This window comes from Cnephaeus nilssonii (assembly GCF_951640355.1).
Source record: "Cnephaeus nilssonii genome assembly, chromosome: 10".
NCBI lineage: Eukaryota > Metazoa > Chordata > Mammalia > Chiroptera > Vespertilionidae > Cnephaeus > Cnephaeus nilssonii.
In genome coordinates this window covers 64424580-64446105 of record NC_137081.1, presented here as the reverse complement: position 1 = coordinate 64446105, position 21526 = coordinate 64424580, and the positions used below count along the sequence as shown (strand labels likewise).

Sequence of the window (21526 nt, the reverse complement as noted above, 5' to 3'; positions counted from 1 at the left end):
TAAAGGCAAGCTTTGTACAAATTGTATATTGGACAATCAGCAAACAGAAATTTTAGAGAGAAAAGAGCAGAAACAGGATAAAACAATTATCAAACATTGTGTACTTCATTTTCTTCAAAATGTATTGAAGTTTGGAATACACAAAATGGCTAATTCAAATATTTTATTCTCCCTCTTTCTCTCTGAAAAGGAGATCAGTGACTGAATTGTGGCACAGTGGGAAGAGGTCAGCAGCAGTTGGCAGCAACAAGAGGTGATACATATATGAAATTTGGAATCAATAGGAAACAGTGTGAAATCACATGATTGTATGTTCCTGTGAATTGATAATATTGTTTAGGACATGTCCCTATAAGAGGACTGAGGTAATGTCATGTGTGTTAAAGGACAAGATGACATCAGGTAATACACATACATAATTTATAGTGAGTTTGGAAGATATATACATATATATTTATATATATGTAAATGTGTGTACTCACATATGCATACATGTGGTACATGTGATATATGTTATGTATATATAGTTTCTATACTGTATACACATACATGGTATATTTAGAATTTATGGTATTATATAAACTGACATCTGTAATACTTTCAACAATAGAGGTAATTTTTTAAAAGAATAAGTAGACAAGCAGTGGTAGAGTAGGTTATATACCAGTTTGGGCTCAGCTAAAGAGAAAATTGACGGATTGGAAGAGATGTTTTAAAATGATAGAATACAGCAAAGAAAAATAAATACGTGAAAAAAAATGTAGATATTTTCAGGCTCAAATGTGAAATTCTAAAACTAATCAAAGACTCAACAAAGAAAAAAAGAGTAGATGAAGGATAGATAATAAAGAGCGAATAACGGATCATTTTTCCATAATGGTGAAGAAGAGTGGTCTGCAGATAGCAGAAGCACAATGAATAACAAGCAAGAGGAATAAAAAGAAATTCAGACCTTGAAATTGTGTGGTAAAACTGCAGGACATCAAAGACAAGGAAAAATACTAAAAGCAGCCTGAGACAGGGGCACATGGGTGCGAAACAATAAAATGGACAGCAGACTTTTTAATAACAACATGGAAACTAGAAATCAATGGAATATTTTTTAAATGTTTAGAGAAAATATGTATCAACCTAAAATGAGGTGCCTAGCAAAACTTTCTTGCAAGTCAAATATATAAAAAAAGATAGATAACTAAAAACAGAGAGTTTACCAATAGATATTAACTAAAGGAAATTCTAAAAGAAAATGATTAAGAAAAATAAGTCAGTAAAATGACAGTGTAACAGGAAAATAATCCTAAAAGAAAACATGACATGCTAGAAGCAATGATGAGTGAAAAATTGGCAAAAGAGAATAAACCAAATAAAATCTATATAAAAAAAAGATTACTGCCCTAGTCAGTTTTGCTCAGTGGTTAGAGCATCGGCCCACAGACTGAAGAGTCCCAAATTCAATTCCAGGCAAGGGCATGTACCTTGGTTGTAGGATTGATCCCCACCCCGCTTGGGATAAGGCAACCGATCGATGTGTCTCTCTCACCTCAGTGTTTCTCTCTCTCTGTCTCTCCCCCTCCCTTCCACTCTCTCTAACAATCAATGAAAAATTTATCTTTGGGTGAGGATTAACAACCACAACAAAAAATAGTATTACTACTTTTATATAGATATTATTATTTAAAGTTTCAGGGATTGAAAAACTTGATAAAAATATAATATTAGCAATAGCATGAGAGCCTGAGAAGGGATACAACGGGGATTATTTGTATGCATAGTAAAGTTTCCAAGGTAACCCACTAAAAAAGTATAAAAGGAGAGTATGATGTCCAATCCAAAAGAAAGGAGACAATAGAAAAAGTTTCAAACAAATAAGAATTATTCTAGTCAATATTTTAAGGCGAGAAGGGACATTTTTTTAAGCATAGAAAGAGTGGGACAAATAGAAAGCAAAAGGGTAAACATGAAAAGGTTGAAAATAAAAGGATAATAAAAAGTTCTGCTTGGCAAACACCTAACAATAAAAATCTGGGGTATCAATCTCAATGTAATAAGCATGACTAGAGATAGAAGAGTCACTGCATAAAATGAAAGATTCAATTCACTAGAAAGATATAATAATAGTAAGACTCTATACCCATAATAGTCTCAAGATATAATAAAATATTAAAATTTAATATAATTAAAGGAGAAAATTGATCAATTCAATATTATAATAAATTTTAACACACATTTTTCTGTATAGAACTGTATACCAAACAATTAGAGAATATGCATTCTTCTCAAGTGATTAACCATTTACAAAAGTGGGTCACATTTTACCACAAAGTGTCGATAAATTTCAGAGAATTGTCTTAGAGATCCTATCCTCTGACATATAAATAAAAGTCAACAACAAGAAGATAAATTCTTAAATGATTGTACATTCTGACATTTTATTAAAAGACCTTTGACTAAATCATGAACCAAAAGGAAATACAGATTTCCCCGCTCTCTGAAAGGAGAGCATTCTTACAAAAACTTTCCTATGCTGAAAAAGTGTAAAGCGAGGAGTATCCCTACTTTTGAAAAGCTTACATTTTTGCCACTTCACTTTTACAGAAGACCTTTAGTGCCTGCATTTGCTAACTGAAAGAAATCTGAAGAGGATTTTCACTTTAAGGAAAGAAAGCCATTACTATACTAATGTAGGTCTTTTGTAAAAGTGAAGTGGCATAACACGAACCTGCAGAAAGTGGGGAGTACCTGTACTTTTAACTGGACAAAAACTAAATATATCAAATTTATATGATATATAATCTTAAATACTTATATTAGAAAAGGAGGGAGACTGAACCATAATAACCTAGACTTCCAAATTAATGAGTTAGAAAATGATCAACAGCCTTAAAAAGAGAAAAGAAAAGAAAAAGTAAGAATGAGATAGCAGGGACCAGAAATTAATGAAATGGAAAACCTGCATTTAGCAGGTGGGATCAACAGAGCCTGAAATTGGTTCTTTTAAAAGACCTATAAAATAGTCCTCTGGAAGTTTAATCTGTTAAAAATTAAAAAGAAAAGGCAGAAATAATGTTATCAGTAAAAAGGGGGAGGGTACATACCTATAAATCAGTAGACATTTAAAAGATAAAAAGATTATAAAAAATTTCATACCAATAAATTACAAAAACTTAGATTAAATGAACAAACTCTTAAGAATATACCTTACCAGAAGTGAGTCAAAAAAAAAAAATAACCATTAAAGAATTAAATATTCAGTTAAACTTCCTCATTTTAAAAAAAGTGCTAGTATTTCATGGCTAAAACTGACCTCTGACCTTTTAAATAAAAATCATCTCTAATTTGCACACTCTTCCAGAGAATAGAAAAAAGTTAAAACATCCTCAAACTCGGCAAAATCATCTATATCAAAACTTCAGTATCCAAACCAAAGAATAAAACCTTAACATCCAAACCAGACAGACAGCAAGAGAAACTACAAATACAATTCACTCTCGCTCATAAATGTTAATATCATATCCTAAACAAAACATTAACAAACTGAATACAACAATGTATCTTTTTACATTTATTACCACAATGTGTGTTTTTTTTTAAAAAAAAATACATCATGACAAAGGAGGGCATCAAGGAATACAAGTGTAATTTAACATTAGGGGGAAATCTATGCATGTCATTTAGCACATTAACAGATTAAAGGAGAAAAGGCATGATCATCTCAAGAGATTTTTTTTTAATTTAGTTGACTCACTAAATGGAGGGAGGGAGTTCAGTTCTTAGGACAATTGGAGAAGGGATGATTCCCTAACTTAATAAAGGATATCTATCAAGCACATGCATCAAATATCATTTTTCCAATGAAATACTGGAGGTATTTTCTTTGAAATTGGAACAAGACCATTTAATATTGTATTGGAGGTCAGAGTCCCCACAGCAAGAACAGAGAAGAAATATCAAGTACAGCTGTTCCTCTGTATCCGTGGACTCCACATTCCCACATTCAACCAACCACAGATTGAAAATATTTAGGGGGGAAATGTTATGTTGTAGCTGCTGTCTACAGGCATACCTCAGAGTTATTGAGGGTTTATTTCCAGACCACCACAATTAAGTGAATATTACAATAAACAGAAATCATAATCTTTTTGCTGGTGGAGGGTCTTGCCTTCAATTTGTGAAAAAAATACAACATCTGTGACACACAATAAAGCAAAGCACAGTAAAACAAGGTGTGCCTGTACTATGTAGTGAGGCCTATGATGGTTGTCTCTGTACGTAACATGCACAGACTTTCTTTTGTCATTATTCCCTAAACAATACAGGATAACAACTGTTTACATAGCATTTACAGTGTGTTGAGTGTTCTACATAATTTAGAGTAATTTAAAGTATACAGGAGGATTAGGTAGGTTATATGCAAGCACTACGCCAGGACTTGAGCATCCTGGGATTTTGGTATCCAGATCAGGGGTTCCTCCCACCCCCAGACTTCCAATCCAGGAGACAACTGTATAAGCATTTGAAAGGAAAAATAAAACTGCCTTCATTTATATAGATGACATGATTGTCTGCATGGGAAACTAACTTACAGGTAAACTATTAGAATATGAGAGTTTAGCAAGGTGACTAATTATAAAATCAGTATACAAAAATAAGTTGCATACAAACATAAGCAAAATGTCAATTTTTTCCAAATTGATTCATAGAGCAATGTGATTCCAGTGAAAAACTCCAATAGGGTTTTTGAGAAATTATACTTGGATCTAAATGTTACATGGAAAGACAGCCTAGAATAGCCAACAGACCCCTAAAGAAGAATTAAATTTGCTCTGTCAGATAATAAGGTTTGTTACAAAGCTGTAGAATTTAAGAAAGTGTGGTAGTATTGGCAGAGGGATAGACAATTTGACCAATTGAACAAAATATATTGTTTTGAGATACTAACTAAATATATGATAAAACTTTTTTTTTCTAAAGCAAAGGAATGATGAATACAAAATTTATGATAATGATTCCCTCTGGGGCAGGGACTTTGAGATTAGAGAGGTAGTGTGGGTATTTATTTTATTACTAGTGGCCCAGTGCATGGATCCGTGCACATTGAAAGGAAACTAATTAGAAGGTGGTGGGACTGGGTGAGATGGGCCGGACATGCTCTGGAGACAAGCTCCCGTGGTCCCTCCCGGCAGACCGGCCACACCTGGGGCATCTGCGAAGTGAGCGGGCTCCCGCCGGCAGGTGCGGTCCCTCGGCCTGGCCTGCAGGGATCGGGCCAAAACCAGCTCTTCTATATCCCCCAAGGCGTTGTGGAGTGCAAGAGGGCACTCTGCAAAGTAGCTGTCTTACAGGGTGTGGAACGCGAACGCAAGTGTGCAGTAAACCAGATTCAGGGCCGACAGTGCCCCAGGAACAACATAACCCATGGCAGAAGGTGGAATCACATGGCCCCGGGAGGAATCAGGCTCCCTCTTCTCTGGTTCTGGGATGCCTCACCCAAGAACTGCTGCTGCCTAGTTACCACAGCTCTGCAGCTCCTGCACTGAGCGTCTGACCCCTGGTGGTCAGTGTGCATCATAGATACTGGCCGGTCAGACAGTTGGACGGTTGGACAGTCACTTACCCTTTCTTATATATAGGTGCTTTATAACTCAGATACATGATATATATTTATTATATACCTGATATAATTATAGTGCTGTTCTCGGGCCGCCATAACAAGCTACCACAGACTAGGTAGCTTAAACAATAGATGTTTCTTTTCTCATAGTTCTAGGGGCTAAAAGTTCAAGGTCAAGCTATTGGTAGGTTCAGTTTATCCTGATGCTTCTGTCCTTGGCTTGCAGATAGCTGCCTTCTTGCTGTGTCCTCACCTGACCTCTTCTAGGACCTCCCACCCCTGTTGTCTCTGCCTCTTCTTATAAAGACACCAGCCTATTGGATTACAACCCTACCTTTATGACCTCATTTAACCTTAATTATCTTCTTAAAGGCCCTATCTCTAAATATTGGGGGGTTAAGGCTTCAACATATGAATTTTAGGGAAATTCGATTCCATCCAGACCAATTTTTAATTAAAAATTTTAAATAGAACATGCACCTCACACATTTTTGTGTTCAGAAGTTCTTGATATTAACCTCTTTGGAAATGTTTTCACATTTCTAGAAAAATGATTTACATAATCGCAAATCACTCTACATCAGTCTGCAAAGACTAAATTTCCAGCCAGCAAATTGAAACTCCCAGGACTCTAATAAACCTAATAATGGAAGAGACCAAAGAAGAAAACATTCTGAGGTTTCTGAATATTTTATTTAATCATGGATAGTCTCAACTTATATTTCAAATTGTTTTTTATCTTCCATTAAGAGGTTAGAGAAATGTTGATTATTTTTTAGATGTTTCAGAAAACAATGTTAAAGAGCCATACTTAATAGAAAATAACCCATACCTAAAAATAATTTTATTACATGAGTGTATATTTTAGCATACAAACAAAAATAATTTACCAGTTTAATTTGCAGCCCAGCTGTATTTTTTGCATGTTCTTGCTTTGCTCAAACTGAATGACTCAGTGACTTCTTACTTCTCTGTATTGAATATGAGAAAAATCCTAGCAGATATCCAGATGATTTAATGTAATTTAAATGTTTTTCCTGCCTGAAAGTAATTTTTGACTCTAGAATGCTTTTCTTTTGACATCATATATTTTACCAGAAATGTACTTTGGGGGGTCACCTAAAACAAAGAATAGGTTTCTTATCAGCAGACAGCATTCCGGTCTGATATGTTCATCTGCCTGATTTTAGAAAGGATATAAGTAAGAATTAATAGAAGCTTCCAGATATATTTACAATAGTCATATTTCTTCCATTATTCTGCATCTTGTCAAAGCTTAATAGCCTGAAAGCTAATAGGTATATTGATAAAGTTGTCAGATAAAAGCAAATATATATTTGCAAATAATTGTTCTGAAAACAGATAAGCTAATACTCATTTTTCTTAGGTTTTGCATTTGTTCCTCAAGGAATATAGATATACAACATGTATTCTGCAAAATAATATTTCTGGTGACCTTTATATGTATCCATTTGTTGTTCTGTTCTCTCTGACTTGTGTTGAATTATTGAAAAACAAATGGAACATTTAATAATTTTTTGCTATAGCTTCCCTCAGTCTGGTATACTATATTATGTAAATTACTGTTTTACTTTTTTCTCACAATGTAGAAATTACTTCATTGCTTTTTTTCTGAATATGAGTGGTGCTACTTATTGCAAAGGTCTGTGTTTCTGGTAATACAGATAAAGTTCATATTAGAATGGGTTTTCTGGAAGACATGATATCACATTTCATTATTACCATGGCTATTTCTATAATAAGAGCACTGTACATAATTCACACTAACATAGCATGAATCCAAATTCCAAATATTTGTTATGGGAGTTTGATTCATTTTTAACAAAATCAATGTGGGAACTGCCAACTGTTCTATTTCTTTTTTATATTGTAGACCAATGCTTTTTCAATATGTTGTATCTAGACGTACACTTCTATCAAAACTACCTGCAGGCACTTGTTAAAAATCCCAGTGCCTAAATGCTACCCACTGGCTTCCCAGTCAGATTACCAGCTTGGGTATCTGCATGTTAGCGAGCAACACTGCTAATTCTTAGGCACGTTCAGGAACCCCTGATGTGCACCATAGCCTGAGCAGTGGAAGAGCTTTGTGCCCTGCCTCTCTAGGTGTGGCCCATCCTCCAAATTACTGCTTCGTTGTGTTACAGTCCTTTTATACCTTGGTTTCAATCAAACAGCAACTTGAAAACCAAGGAGAGCCAGCCTCAGCTTGGGCTCTGTGCTGGATGGCCTGTGTTCGGCTGTCAGGCCTGGAAAATGGACAGCATTTGTGAAGTCCATCCCACTCTTTGTTACTCGAGTTTAGTAAATATTATCTCTTGATTTATTTTAAGAAATATTTTAGTCCAATATTTACTTAGGGGATAATGGTTACAATGGAAGATTCAGGTTCATTCCTTCATTCAATGTAATTGCAAATCTGAACACTTTAAAACTAAGTTAAAAAAAAGCCACTGACCTTTGACCTCAAATATAACCTGTAATTCTTCACTAGGAGTTACAGTGTATTTCTTTTAGCTCTGTGTTACTGAGATTTAGGTAGTTCCAGAAACATTATAGACCACACACCTTTCAAGATATATAGATATACTAGTAGCCCGGTTCCCTCAGCCCAGCCTGCACCCTCTCCAACTGGGGACCACTTGGGGGATGTCCGACTGCCGGTTTAGGATCAGGCCTAAACCGGCAGTCAGACATCCCTTTCACAATCTGGGACTGCTGGCTCCTAACCACTCATCTGCCTGCCTGCCTGATTGCCCCTAACTTCCTCTGCTTGCCTGCCTGCCTGATCGCCCCTAACCTCTCTGCTTTGCCTGCCTAATTGCCCCTAACTGCCTCTGCCTGCCTGCCTGATTGCCCCTAACCCCTCTGCCTGCCTGCCTGCCTGATTGCCCCTAACTGCCCTCCCCTGCTGGCCTGATCTCAGCCCCAACGGCCCTCCCCTGCCGGCCTGACCTCACCCCCAACTGCCCTCCCCTGCCAGCCAATTTAGTTCTGATTGGTCAGTTTCTATGCCAGTCAGCGTCAAAAGCTCCACCTCCTAGGCAGCCATTGGCTCCTCACAGTTGACCCAGATTTGGTTCTGATTGGTCAGTTTCTATGCCAGTCAGTGTCAAAAGCTCCTCCTAGGCAGCCATTGGCTCCTCATAGTTGACCCAGATTTGGTTCTGATTGGTCGGTTTCTATGCCAGTCAGTATCTCTGGGCCTATCTCTGGGCCTGATCAGCAGGCCTTGCAGAGGCTCAGAGAGAAACAGAGGCATGGCTGCTGGCGAAGCCCGGAGAGAAAGAGAGAGACAAGTGCTGATCAACAGCTGCCACAGAGGCTGCAGATCAGACCCTGCCTTTCTCTTCAGGTCTCTCTCTGGGCCTGATCCACAGCCCCCTCGGCAGTCAGTGCTGGGTTGCCATGCACGCGCCAGTGGCTGTCAGTGTTGGGTTGCCGATTGACTTCGGTGTTTGGTGGAGCCTTTGGTTGGTCGTTACAGACTCTGGGTTTTTATATATTAGGATATATTTTGTTATATACAGACTAAGGGAGCTACAGATAAAGGCCTTCAAACAAAACATTCAGCTCTCACTCCTGTGAGAGTTTCTGGATAAAGGAGAAAGATGACCCACAAATATTAGAGAATTGAGAAGTATGGCAGTCCTATGGGAAATTATTCCTATCTAATCTTTTAAATTTATGTTCACCTAATCTGTTTTCTGTACAGTTTAGAATCTCTTCTTCAACCCCTATAATCCTATACAATAAAGAGGTAATATGCAAATTGACCCTCACACCATCACAAGATGGCTGCGCCCATAGCGGAGGCGGGGTTCCCGTAATGAGCGAACCGCAGGGACCTGAGGCTGTATGGCGCCAGGCTGGGCTGGGGGACCTGAGGCTGCGCCCCCGCCCAGCGGAGCTTGACTGAGGACCTCAGCCGTGCCCCCCGCCCTGGTGCTGAGCCTGGGGACCTCAGGCCACGCCCCCCACCAGCTCCAGGCCGGGGGGCCCCAGGCCATGACCCCCACCCCAGCACCGTGACCTCCACGCCCTTCGCCCTGAGCCAGGGGACCTGAGGCTGCGCCCCCGCCCTGTTGCTGGGCCAGGGGATCTCGGGCCACACCCCCTGCCCCGGCGCCAGGCTGGGGGACCTGAGGATGCGCCAGGGGACCTGAGGCTGTGCTCCCCACCTGACGGGGCTTGACGGGGGTCCTGAGGCTGTGCCCCTCACCCAGCAGGGCTTGACAAGGGTGGGGCCAGCCGGGTATGTATCTCACCCAATGGGAATGGGTCTGGCTGGGTCTGGGTCTTGCGCGATTTTGAGGTGCGCACGGTTGGCCGGGGACTTGACTCTGGGTCCTGCGGCGTGCTCCAGACTCTGACAGGAGGGAGATTTTCATATAAATATTACTAATTTTCTTTCATCTCTGATACTTCTATTATAGAGAAAGGGCAAATAGCAATATTAAAATATTTCCTCTAATGAATTCCCTTTTAATGTGCACAAATTTCGTGCACCGGGCCACTAGTACTAATATAACGAAATAAATCACCTCCAGAGTCAAAAGTCTGACACTAAGGAAAGTAAACAGTATATCACCCAGACGTCTCCGTGCCCCTAACTAGTTAAAATAACAAAACAGAAAAGCCGCAAGGTCTGTGATTGGCATCTCCCTTTTCCAAAGACATCTTATCCTTTTGTCATCTTCACAGATTAGGCAGGGGCAGATCTTGAAGCCATATGAGAAACAGATAGTGCACTCCCAAAATCAAAACAATAAACTGCTGATTTCATTGGTTCTTATGCATTATAACCCAGAGCTTCTAAGCATTCTCCCTTTTGTCTTTTTTCAGTCTTGCCTCATGTCTGCTTATTAATCTTTTCAAACAATCAGTCTTTTCAGTTGGCTATTCTTTCTTGTTAGTTGTTATTCTGGTTGTTGTTGATATATCTATACTAGAGGCCTGATGCACAAAATTCATGCATGGGGGGGTGTCCCTCAGGCCAGCCTTCACCCTCTCCAATCTGGGACATCCCTCTCACAATCCAGGACTGCTGGCTCCCAACTGCTCACCTGCCTGCCTTCCTGATTGCTCCTAATTGCTTCTGCCTGCCAGCCTGATCACCCCCTAACCACTCTCCTGCCAGCCTGATTGATGCCTAACTGCTCCCCTGCCTGCCTGATTGCCCCTAACTGCCCTCCCCTGCTGGCCTGGTCACCCCTAACTGCCCTTCCCTGCAGGCCTGGTCACCCCTAACTGCCCTCCCCTGCAGGCTGGGTCCCCCCCAACTGCCCTTCCCTGCAGGCCAGGTCGCCCCTAACTTCCCACCTCTGCCAGCCAGGTCACCCCTAACTGCCCACCCCTGCAGGCTTGATGGCCCCAACTGCCCTCCCTTGCAGGCCTAGTCCCCCCCAACTGCTCTCCCCTGCTGGCCATCTTGTGGTGGCCATCTTGTGTCCACATGGGGCAGCCATATTGTGTGTTGGAGTGATGGTCAATTTGCATATTACTCTTTTATTAGATAGGATATCACCTGCCTTGATACTTACTAGTATTATTTCTTTTTTGTTTCTTTGGGCTTACTCTGGGGCTTTTATCCAACTTTTTTAGTTGGATACTTTACTCATTTAATTTTAACCTTTTTTGTTTCTTGGTAAATGTATTGATGAACTTCTTTCCAACTCCTGCATCAACACCCACCCTACTTTCTTTTCTAAGGTCACTGAGGAATAGATTTTCCTTTCCTGTTCCAGGCCAACTCTTTTCACTTTGATGTTTTCTTTTCTGTCTCCTTTTATCTCCTCCATGTCTTTGCTTTTAGTTCTTCTGTTAGTGTTGAAGTTTGGAATGTGAGGAACAGAAACGCATTCATGTTAAGAGAAAATGGGAGTTAGTATAAGGATACCAGTGAACTATCAGGCAGCTCACTCTCTTTCTCCCTCCCTCCCTCCCTTCTTTAGGGGGACATGGTCTTTCATGGAATCTCTGCCTCTCCTGCCTCTCTCCACACATCTCTGTCCTCTTCTGTTTCTCTAAAAGCTAGCTTCTTCATGCTCTACCTTATAGATGCTTTCTTTAGCTACTCAAGGTTTTTCTTTTGTCTAACTTCAATTATAATATGACTCATTACTGCTGTACTAGTCTTTCTTTTTAGAGTACTACTCTTTCATCTGAATTTCCACTGCTAGCCAGCCAATTATTTCCATGTTTCATAATTTATACTCCTAATAAAGAGAATCCAATAGGCTTGACTCATCTTGTTATAACAGGTAGTCATTAACCAATCTATATGGCCAACATTAGTCAATCACCTGTATTGAGGGCTGAAGAATTACACCATGAATTGTGCATTGGTGGCCAGGTACTATGAGCAAGACATTTTCCATTAGGAACGTATATGTTGGTAGAATAGGCTCTAGTCATCTCTAATTGTCCTCTCATTCTTATTTATTCAATTTCACTTCATTAGTTCCTTCTCCTCATACTTTATAATTTAATTTTTATTGCCACTCTTTAAAAAATTATTTTTGCTCCTGTTTTCATTAAGCTATCATGAATTCAATTATCCTTTTTATCTCATTTATTGTACCCAAAAGAATGTTTGCCATATTCACATCCCTATCTGTCATTAACTCTCATCCCACTGAAATTTGGCTTAGTATTTTATTATATCCTTGTAATTGCTCTCACTAAGGGCACTAGTAACCTTCTAATTGTCATATCCAGTGGAAAATGGTTAGTCCTTATCTTACTGCCCTTTGTTCAACATTTGACATTCATAGCAACTTTCTTCTACAAATATTCTACTCCCTTGGGTTTTATGGATCTCCAGTTTTATGTTGCCGCTTTTAGCCTGTTGACTTACCTTGTTCTTTTTTTTGTGTGGCCTTTCTCTAAGGCCCCCACTTGAAATGTTGATATTCCTGATTCCATATGTAACACTACTCCTATTACTCTGTATTCTCTCAACTTTTATGGTCTCAACTATCACATATAAAGTATTGATTCCCAAACTCCCCATTTTCAGTCTAGTCTTCCCCACAGAACTTCAGATTCATATATCCACACATGATTATTGGGCATCTCAAAGTCAACGTATAATCAAGTAGGCCACATAATAAGTTTGTCAAGCATTGGTAACCATTGCTAAATAGTTTGCCTGAATATCAGTCCTTTTTCATTTCATGTATTTTTCATAAGCCACATTTCAGTGGGATGAGAGTTAATGAGAGTTAGGGATGTGAATATGGCAAACATTACTCAACTGAACTTCCAAATTTGTTCCTCTTGTATTTCTATTTCATTTAATGGTATAACTATTTACCATTGAGGCAAAGTAGAAGCATGAAAGTCTAAATAGTTCAGGGTTGGAAAACATATGACAAGCATTCTACCATTCCTCCATCCTACACTTATTATAGACATAGGACTCATGAGCACTCATGCTGACACTGCCTCATCCCATTCTCATAGTAGGCTTATGCCTCTCGTGGTTGTCTGTCCTAATGATGTTGAATGACATCACAGAATCTTGTTCTACATACTGTTTCAAGCAACCAGTATCAATCAATTAGGATTGGCAACCTCCTTATTTTTAACCCTGTTCGTTGTGCAATCACCCCTAGGACTACATCAAAGCTTTCTTGCCCTCTGTCTCTGGTTGGGTTTTCTGGGAGGCAATTACAGAAGATCAGAAAGTGGGAGGACAGTGATATTAGGATTATTACAGCAGTTGCCACAGGTTGGCTGCATCCCTTTACCAAAGGACACAACTCCTGAGAACACACTCCTCAATTCAAGAAACTGCTCTTCCTGATTTAGGGGTGATAATGGATTCCCAGTATTGCCTGGGGTCACATTCTACCCCTTGTCCGGTCCCCTAAATCTTGCCCACATCTTTGTAGGTAAAGTGTTCCACAAATTACCCAATTTGATTATATCATCTTGTTTTCTGCCAGGACCATGACTAGTGTAGCATGTGAATTATAATGTATATGGCATCCCTTTCCTAAACTCCTTCTATAATCCTCAAGTCCCACAATTACAAAGACTTGGTTATTTCAAATATTATGCAATTGTATTCCTTCTCTCTACTCTCACTCTTAAAATCCTAGTTCAGGCCCTCAGTATCTCTATGAAATAAAAATATATGAAATGGAAAAGGACTGATATTCAGGCAAATTATTTAGCAATGGTTACCAATACCTGACAAACTTATTATGTGGCCTACTTGATTATATTTGGCTTTATTATTCTCTGGTTCACTCACAAGTGTGTATGCTGTGGCCCCTATACTTCTCTCTTCTAATCCTCACATTTTAAAAGATCACTGATGTTTGGGGGGATTTTGTTTTATTTATAAATATAGAAATCTATCTAATGAAATCTCAGATGTAACCCTAATACATAAAATAAAATAGAATGGGTTCTAGTTAAGTTAAGGTTAGCACTTAAGATACAATCAGTAAATAATTGCTCGGCATTCTTACCAGATCTTAATAAATATTTATCTTCTTTTTATTTTCTCTAGCTTTATCTCTACTACCATCCTGGCCCTGTGCCAAATTAACAGATATACTAATTAATAGCCATCATACACTAATAAATATTCTACTCTATTGTACAAACAGAGAGTTTGTTCTACCCACATTCACCAATATAATCAGAAGCTGGGTTTTTTTTTTTTTTTTTTTTTTACAGAGAGGAAGGGAGAGGGATAGAGAGCTAGAAACATCGATGAGAGAGAATCATCGACCAGCTGCCTCCTGCACACCCCCTACCAGGGATGTGCCCGCAGCCAATGTACATGCCCTTGACCGGAATCGAACCTGGGACCTTTCAGTCCGCAGACCGGCGCTCTATCCATTGAGCCAAACCGGTTTCGGCCAGAAGCTGGTTTTAATGAGAACCTGGTTCGTGTTCTATCTGGGAAGGATTATTTTTTCCAAGAAAGATTCTTGTTTGAGAGGATTTAGAAATTCCATCTATTATGAAGATCTGTTTATTCTCATTTTTTCTATGATTTAAAGAAATTAGATGAATGAAATATGAAGTTTATCAGAATTCCTCATTCTAAAATAGGCTGAATATCACTCTCTGATAAGTATGATCCTGTTAGCACTTCTACCAACTGTATTGTATGGTACAACTTACTAAACTTGAAGTAGCCCCAAAATGTCTTACATCATATACAATAAATTATATCTCTTACGTTTTTCATTTAACTTTATTTTTAAGGTGATTTTTTAAAAGCCCTTAAAAGATATTTGGATCTTAATTCTATTCTGTAACCATCAACCATTCTTCCAATTCATTGTATCTTCATCCTGGTTAATGGAAAATGTTTATTTGGATAGGATTGCCAAAAAAGCCTTTGGATCTGCCAACAGAGAACTCTCCCTAATAGGAGATTGACCTTGGACAGTGAATCACAATCTGTAAATAGTCAGCCAATAATAAATATATACAAGTTTTAAAATATCATCTAGCTCTTATTTTACCATCTGGTCCACAAGATTTCTAATGACTTTGCCAAATACCTTCTTAAAATCAAATTATCTAGGTCTAGGGCATTTTTCAGATCTGTCAAGCAAGAAATACTTTCAGGAAATGATTGAGGTTAGTCTGACATGACTTGTTCTTGGTGAAGCCAAACTAGCTCATAGTTACCATTGGTTTTCTTTCTAAACACATGTAAGACTGTTTATTAATTTCTTCAGAAATCATGCAAGACTTAAAAGCATGGTTTAAATCCAGACTGATTTATAATTTCAGTTCTTCACATTCTTTTCTTTTTGAAAAAAATTAGAAACAGTTTTATTATCTAGCATTTCAACATCTCTTCTAGTCTCTTCATTTCTTCAAAGATTACCATCATCATCCTGTCAGTTCATCTCCAAGTTCTCTCATTTCAGGCACTCATGTAGGTCAACATGCAGGTAAAGGATATGTTACTATTTCTTCACTTGTTGGAGCTTGTGAGTTATTCTTTTTTTTTAATTTTTATTTTGAAATAATTTTAGACTTACAGAAGAATTGTAAAAAGAGTACAAAGCATTTCTGGATAGCCTCTCCTAATGTTAACATCTTACATAGCCATAATCCAATTATCAAAACTGGGAAATTAATATTGGTACAATACTGTTAACTAAACTCTATAGGCTTTATTCTCATTTCACCAGTTTTTCCATTAATGTTCTTTTTCTTTTTAAGTACAATCCAGGATCCCACATTACATTTAGTTTTCATATATCCTTGGTCTCCACCAATCAGTTAGAGTTCCTTAGTCTCACCTTATCTCTCATGATCTTGCCACTGAGTAGTAGTCAGGCATTTTGTTGAATATCTTTCAATGTGGGTTTATCTGATGTTTTGTCCCGATTAGATAGAAATTATACATTTGGGGGACAAATATTTCTAAGTGATGTACCTTTCTCAGTGCATTAAAGTCGATGGCGCATGATGTTGATACATTTTATTACTGGGGATGTTAACCTTGATCCCTTGTTTTAGGGGATATCTGTCAGGTTCCTCCTTTTAAAGTTACTTTCCCCTTTTGTAATTAATATTTAGAAGGGTATACTCTGATACCAGGCATATATCCTCTTTCTTCTTAAACCTTCGTCTACTATTTTTGGCATTCATTAATGGATCACACCTGCCACAGTTAGTACTCTGTGTTCTAATATTGATTTTTAATCTCCCTCCCTCCTTCTGCATTTTTTATTGGAATTCTGTGAGGAAAAGTTGTCCTTTTTTGATTTACTTATTTGTAATGGTTTTATTGAGATATAGTTGACATATGTAAGCAACATATAATTAAGTAGTACAATTAGATGTTTTAGCATATGAGAAACCATCATCACAATCAAGATACTGAACATATCCATAACCACCAAAGGTTTTCTTATATTTATTTCTTATCCCTACCTCCCTTTTCTCCCCACCTCTTTCCCATCTCCCCCAAGCACAAACTAATATGCTTTCTATCACTATAGATTAATTTGCATTTTCTAGAATTTTATATAAATGGAATAATACAGTATATACACTTTTTTCATTTGGCTTCTTTCACTCAGGATAATTATTTTGAGATTTATTCTTGCTGTTATATAACTCAATAATTGTTTTTTCCCCCTGAGTCATATTCCACTATACGGATATACCACAATTAATTTATTCATAATTGATGGATATTTGGGTTGTTTTAAGTTTTGACTATCATAAATTCCCCTTCTACCTTTCTTTTGATAGTGTTAAGATTTATCTTTGTCTATACTTTTATTTTTGACCTATTGTGTTATTGTATTTAAAGTTTATTTTTTGTAGGCAGCATAGAATTGGGCTTTGCTTTTTTATATACAATGTGACAAACTCAGCCTTTTAATCAGGGTGTTTAGGCTATCTATGTTTAATATGGTTATCATGGTTAGATTTGTCCATCATTTTGCTATTTGTATCATGTTTCTCCTTTTTATTTGTCCCATCTGTATTTTGTTTTTGTTTTCCTCTACATATATTGTTTTGATGATTCCATTTTATACCCTTGATTGGCCCTTTTAGCTATAACTCTTTGTTTTGTTATTTTAGTGTTTGTTTGGGGGGTTTTAGTATGCATCTTTAACTTCCACCACTTAGCTTCAATTGATATTATTTCATTTCACTTGTAGTATTACAACCTTAAAATTAATGTACTGCCATTTCTCACCCTTTGGCTTTTGTGGTATTGTTGTCATATATTTTACTTTTTCATGTCTTATAAACCCTACACTGCATTTTTTTTAATTTAAATTGTTGGCTATATTTAAAGAAATGTAATATAAGAAAAATATTTTATATATTTTGCCATATAGTTACTATTTCTGGTGCTCTTCATTTCTTTCTTAGATCCAAATTTCAACCTGGTATTAATTTGCTTCTTCCTGGAGGACTTTGTTTAACATTATTTGTAGTGCAGATCTGCTAGTGATAAAAATTCTTTAAGCTTTTGTGTATCAAAAAAAGTCTTTATTTCACTTTAACTTTTTAAAGATATTTTTGCTCTATGTAGAACTCTAGGTTGACAGGTTTGGGGGGCTTTTTTAATACTTTAAAAATAAGAGCCCACAGTCTTCTCACATGAATTGTTTTCATTGAGGATTCTCATAATTATCCCTAACTTTGTTATTCTGTACATGACATGTTTTATTTTGGGGTTTTTTTCTGGCTGCTTTTAATGTCTTTTTTAAAATCTCTGGTTTTGACCAATTTGATTATATATCTTCTAGTACATTTTCTTCATGCATTTTGTGCTTGAGAGTTATTTTGCTCTTGAATCTCCAGGTTTATAGTTTTCATCAAATCTGAGAAAATGTCAGCCACTATTTCTTCAAAAAAAATTTGTCTTCACTCTCTTCTTTCCTTCAGGATTATAATTACACTTATGGTAGGTAACTTGAATTATCCCACAGATCACTGATACTCTGTTCCTTTTATTTTTCAGCCTCTTTTCTTTCTGTTTCATTTTAGATAGTTTATTGCTATTTCTTCAAGTTCACTAGTCTTTTCTTCTGCAATGTTTAATCTGTTGTTAATCTTACCCAGTGTATTTTTTATCTCAGAAATTACCATTTCCACTCTAGAAGTTCAATTTGGGTCAGTTTTCCTATCTTTCACAGCACTCTAAATCTTTGAACATATAGAATACAGTTACAATAATTGTATCAATATTTTTATCTGCTAATTCTAAAATCTATCTATCTGGATCAGTTTCAATTAATTTTTAATTAAATTTTTATTGAGTTAATTGTAGATTCACATGCACTTGTAAGAAATAATACAGAGAAATCTCATGTACCTTTTAGCCAGTATTCCCCAAAGGTATCATCTTATAACACTAATAAAATATCATAACCAGAATATATTGATACAAAGCACTGATTTATTTTTCAGATTTCTCCAATATTATTTGTACTCATTTGTGTGCCTTTTGTGTGTGAGTAGTTCTATACAATCCTATCCCATGAGTAGGTTTATGTATCCACCACCACAGTCAAGTTACAGTTCCACCACCACAAGAATTTCTCATGCTGCCCCTTTATATCCATACCCACATCTATCTTATTTCTACCCTAACCCCTTTGATAACTAATATACTTCATTTCTAAAATTTTGTCATTTCAAAAATGTTAAATAAATGGAACCATATAGTATGTAACCTTTGGGGATTAACTCTTTTCACTCAGCATAATTCCCTGGAGATTCATCCAAGATTGATTGATTTTTCTCCTTGCTTTGTGTTTTATTTTCATGCTTCTTTCCATATCTGATAATTTTTAAAATTTTTGTTTTTATTGATTTTAGAGAGAGAGGAAGGGAGAGGGAGAGAGAGAGAGAGAAACATCAATGAAAGAGAAACATCAATCAACTGCCTCCTCACTGGGGATGGAGCCTGCAACCTGGGCATGTGCCCTGACCTGGAATGGAACCTGTGACCTCCTAGTACACGAGGTGATGCTCAACTAACTGAGCCACACAGCCAGCTGACAATTTTAATTTGATGCTAGACATTGTAAATATTTTCTTGTTAGATTCTGAGTATTTTGTGTATCTTTATATGGTTTTCAGCTTTACTCTGGAATGCAGTTAAGTGACTTGGAAATAAGAATTTGATTCTTTCAAGGTCTTACATTTAAAACTCATTAGTTGGTACCAGAACAGTGTTTACTCTAAGTCTACATATTCCCCAATACTGAGCAAGGCACTTCTGAGTACTGTACCCTATACTTCATGAGTTATGAATTTTTCTCAGCCCAGTCTGAATGCCAAGTGCCATTTGTACTATTCTTTCAGGGAATTCTTTTTTTCAGCCTTGGGTTTCCTCAGATGCGTGCACTAATCAGTACCCTACTGGATTCTCAAAGTGAACACTCTGTAGAACTCTGCATTTTTCTCTCAGCAGCTCTGTTTTCTCCAGCACATCATCTTGCAGCTCATACTGCCTTAGGCTCCCCTGACTCTTCAGACATGTCTCCTCAACTTAGAGTCTGTTGTGCTCCAGCTGGGTTTATCCTCTTTGCACACAGACTGGAAAGTCCCTCAAGGCATAAACTAGAGCAGTTCTAGGACTCATCTCCTTTGTTTCCAGTTTCTGAGGATTCACTGTCTTTTATTGCCTGGTATCTAGTAACTTCAAAATCATTGTTTCATATATCGTGCCTGCTTTGGTTTGTTGTTGTTGTTGTTTTGAGTAAGAAAGCAAATCTGACCCCTGTTATTCCATCTTGGTTGGAAGCCAAAGTCCTCTATGATTTATTCTTAATCAAATTTATGATAAGGCTTATTCTCTTTGATCAAGAAAATAGAAACAAAATTGAAATTTAATTTTCTTTTAATTTCATTTTATTATTACAGTGTTTATCCAAGTAAAGGTCTTTTCCTTAATCTTCTTCTTGTTCCAATCACAACTTTAAAAAATTCCTTTTATGTCTTTAGGGTTTTTCATTTTGGACTTGATAAACTTTTGACTTTTTTATTTCACATGCTTTGTTTTTTTTCCCTCCCTTCTTCTTCTTTTTTTAAATATTTTTCTTCCTTCTTTCTAGTCAATAAATATTTATTGAAGGCCTATAATGTGCCAGATGCTAAGCTAAGCACTGAGGATAATGCCATGAAAATGACAAAGATCTTGCTCTGTTGCTTAGATTCTGGTGATGGGGGAGAAAGGCAATAAACACATAAATATGTTATTTTAGTTGGAAACATATGCTATGAAGAAAATAAACAAGATGATATTTTGATGTGATATTTGAGCTCAAATATTAAAAGAATTTTAAAAGAGGAAATAGCAACTGCAAAAGCCCAACATCAAGAATATGTTTGACATGTTCAAGGAATAGAAAAAAGGATGTGACTGGAGAGTCATTTATCAAGAAGAGAGTCATACAGCCTGGGTGGCTCAGTGGTTGAAAGTCGACCTATGAACCAGGAAGTCATGGTTTGATTCCCAATCAGGGCACATGCCCAGGTTTCAGGCTCGATCCCCAGTAGGGGGCATGCAGGAGGCAGCCTATCAATTATTCTCATCATTGATGTTTCTATCTCTCCCTCTCCCTTTCTGAAATCAATAAAAATATTTTTAAAAGAAAAGGGTAGTACAAAATGTGGTCATGGAAATATTAAAATGTCAGACCAATTAAGGTCTTGAATTCTGACTCATGCATTTATGTACCTTTCCTTTTACTTTTTAAACATATTTTATTTTATTTTATTGTTTAAAGTATTACAAATAGTAGTACATATATCTCCTTTTTTCCCCCCCATTGACCTTCCCCCAGCCTCCCCTACCCCCTGGCACATGCCCTCATTCACCCCCTTCCCCCAGTGTCTTGTGTCCATTGGTTGTGCTTATATGCGTGCATACAAGTCCTTAGGTTGATCTCTTCCCCCCTGCCCCCCTGCCCCCGCCACTCCAAATCCCCAGCCTTCCTGCTGTAATTTGACAGTCTGTTCGATGCTTCATTGCCTCTGTATCTATCTTTTTATTCATCAGGTTATAATGTTCTTTATTTTACATAAATGAGTGACATTATGTGGTATTTTTCTTTCATTGCCTGGCTTATTTCACTTAGCATAATGCTCTCCAGTTCCATCCATGCTGCTGCAAATGGTAAGAATTCCTTCTTTTTTTATAGCAGCACTAGAGGCCCAGCACACGATTCAATCGTGCGGGTAGGGTCCCTAGGCCTAGCCTCCTGCGATCAGGGCCATCTTCTGCCTGTTCGCCAGTCCCCAGGCCCAATGCTGCCTCCGCCGCCGCCACTGAGCTGCCAGGCTGTTGGGATCACCAGCTCATCCCCAGCCGCTGCCGCTGCTGCTGGGGCTTGAGGCGCTGACGAAGGGGAGCACGGAAGGGGATCCGGG

The 21526-nt window shown here is 37.6% G+C and overlaps 1 protein-coding gene across 6 annotated transcripts in view; it reads left to right on the top strand.

Moving 5' to 3' along the window:
- The window catches only part of MBD5 (methyl-CpG binding domain protein 5), a 410559-nt gene that overhangs the window by 288072 nt on the left and 100961 nt on the right, over positions 1-21526 (top strand). Inside the window, exon 1 of one of the 6 annotated variants that reach the window (XM_079783242.1) lies at positions 189-253. The exons of the other annotated variants lie outside the window; for them this stretch is intronic. The gene's annotated coding sequence lies outside the window, so the exon portion shown is untranslated. Of the gene's footprint in view, positions 1-188; positions 254-21526 lie in introns of those variants that run through there. 6 annotated transcript variants of the gene reach the window in all.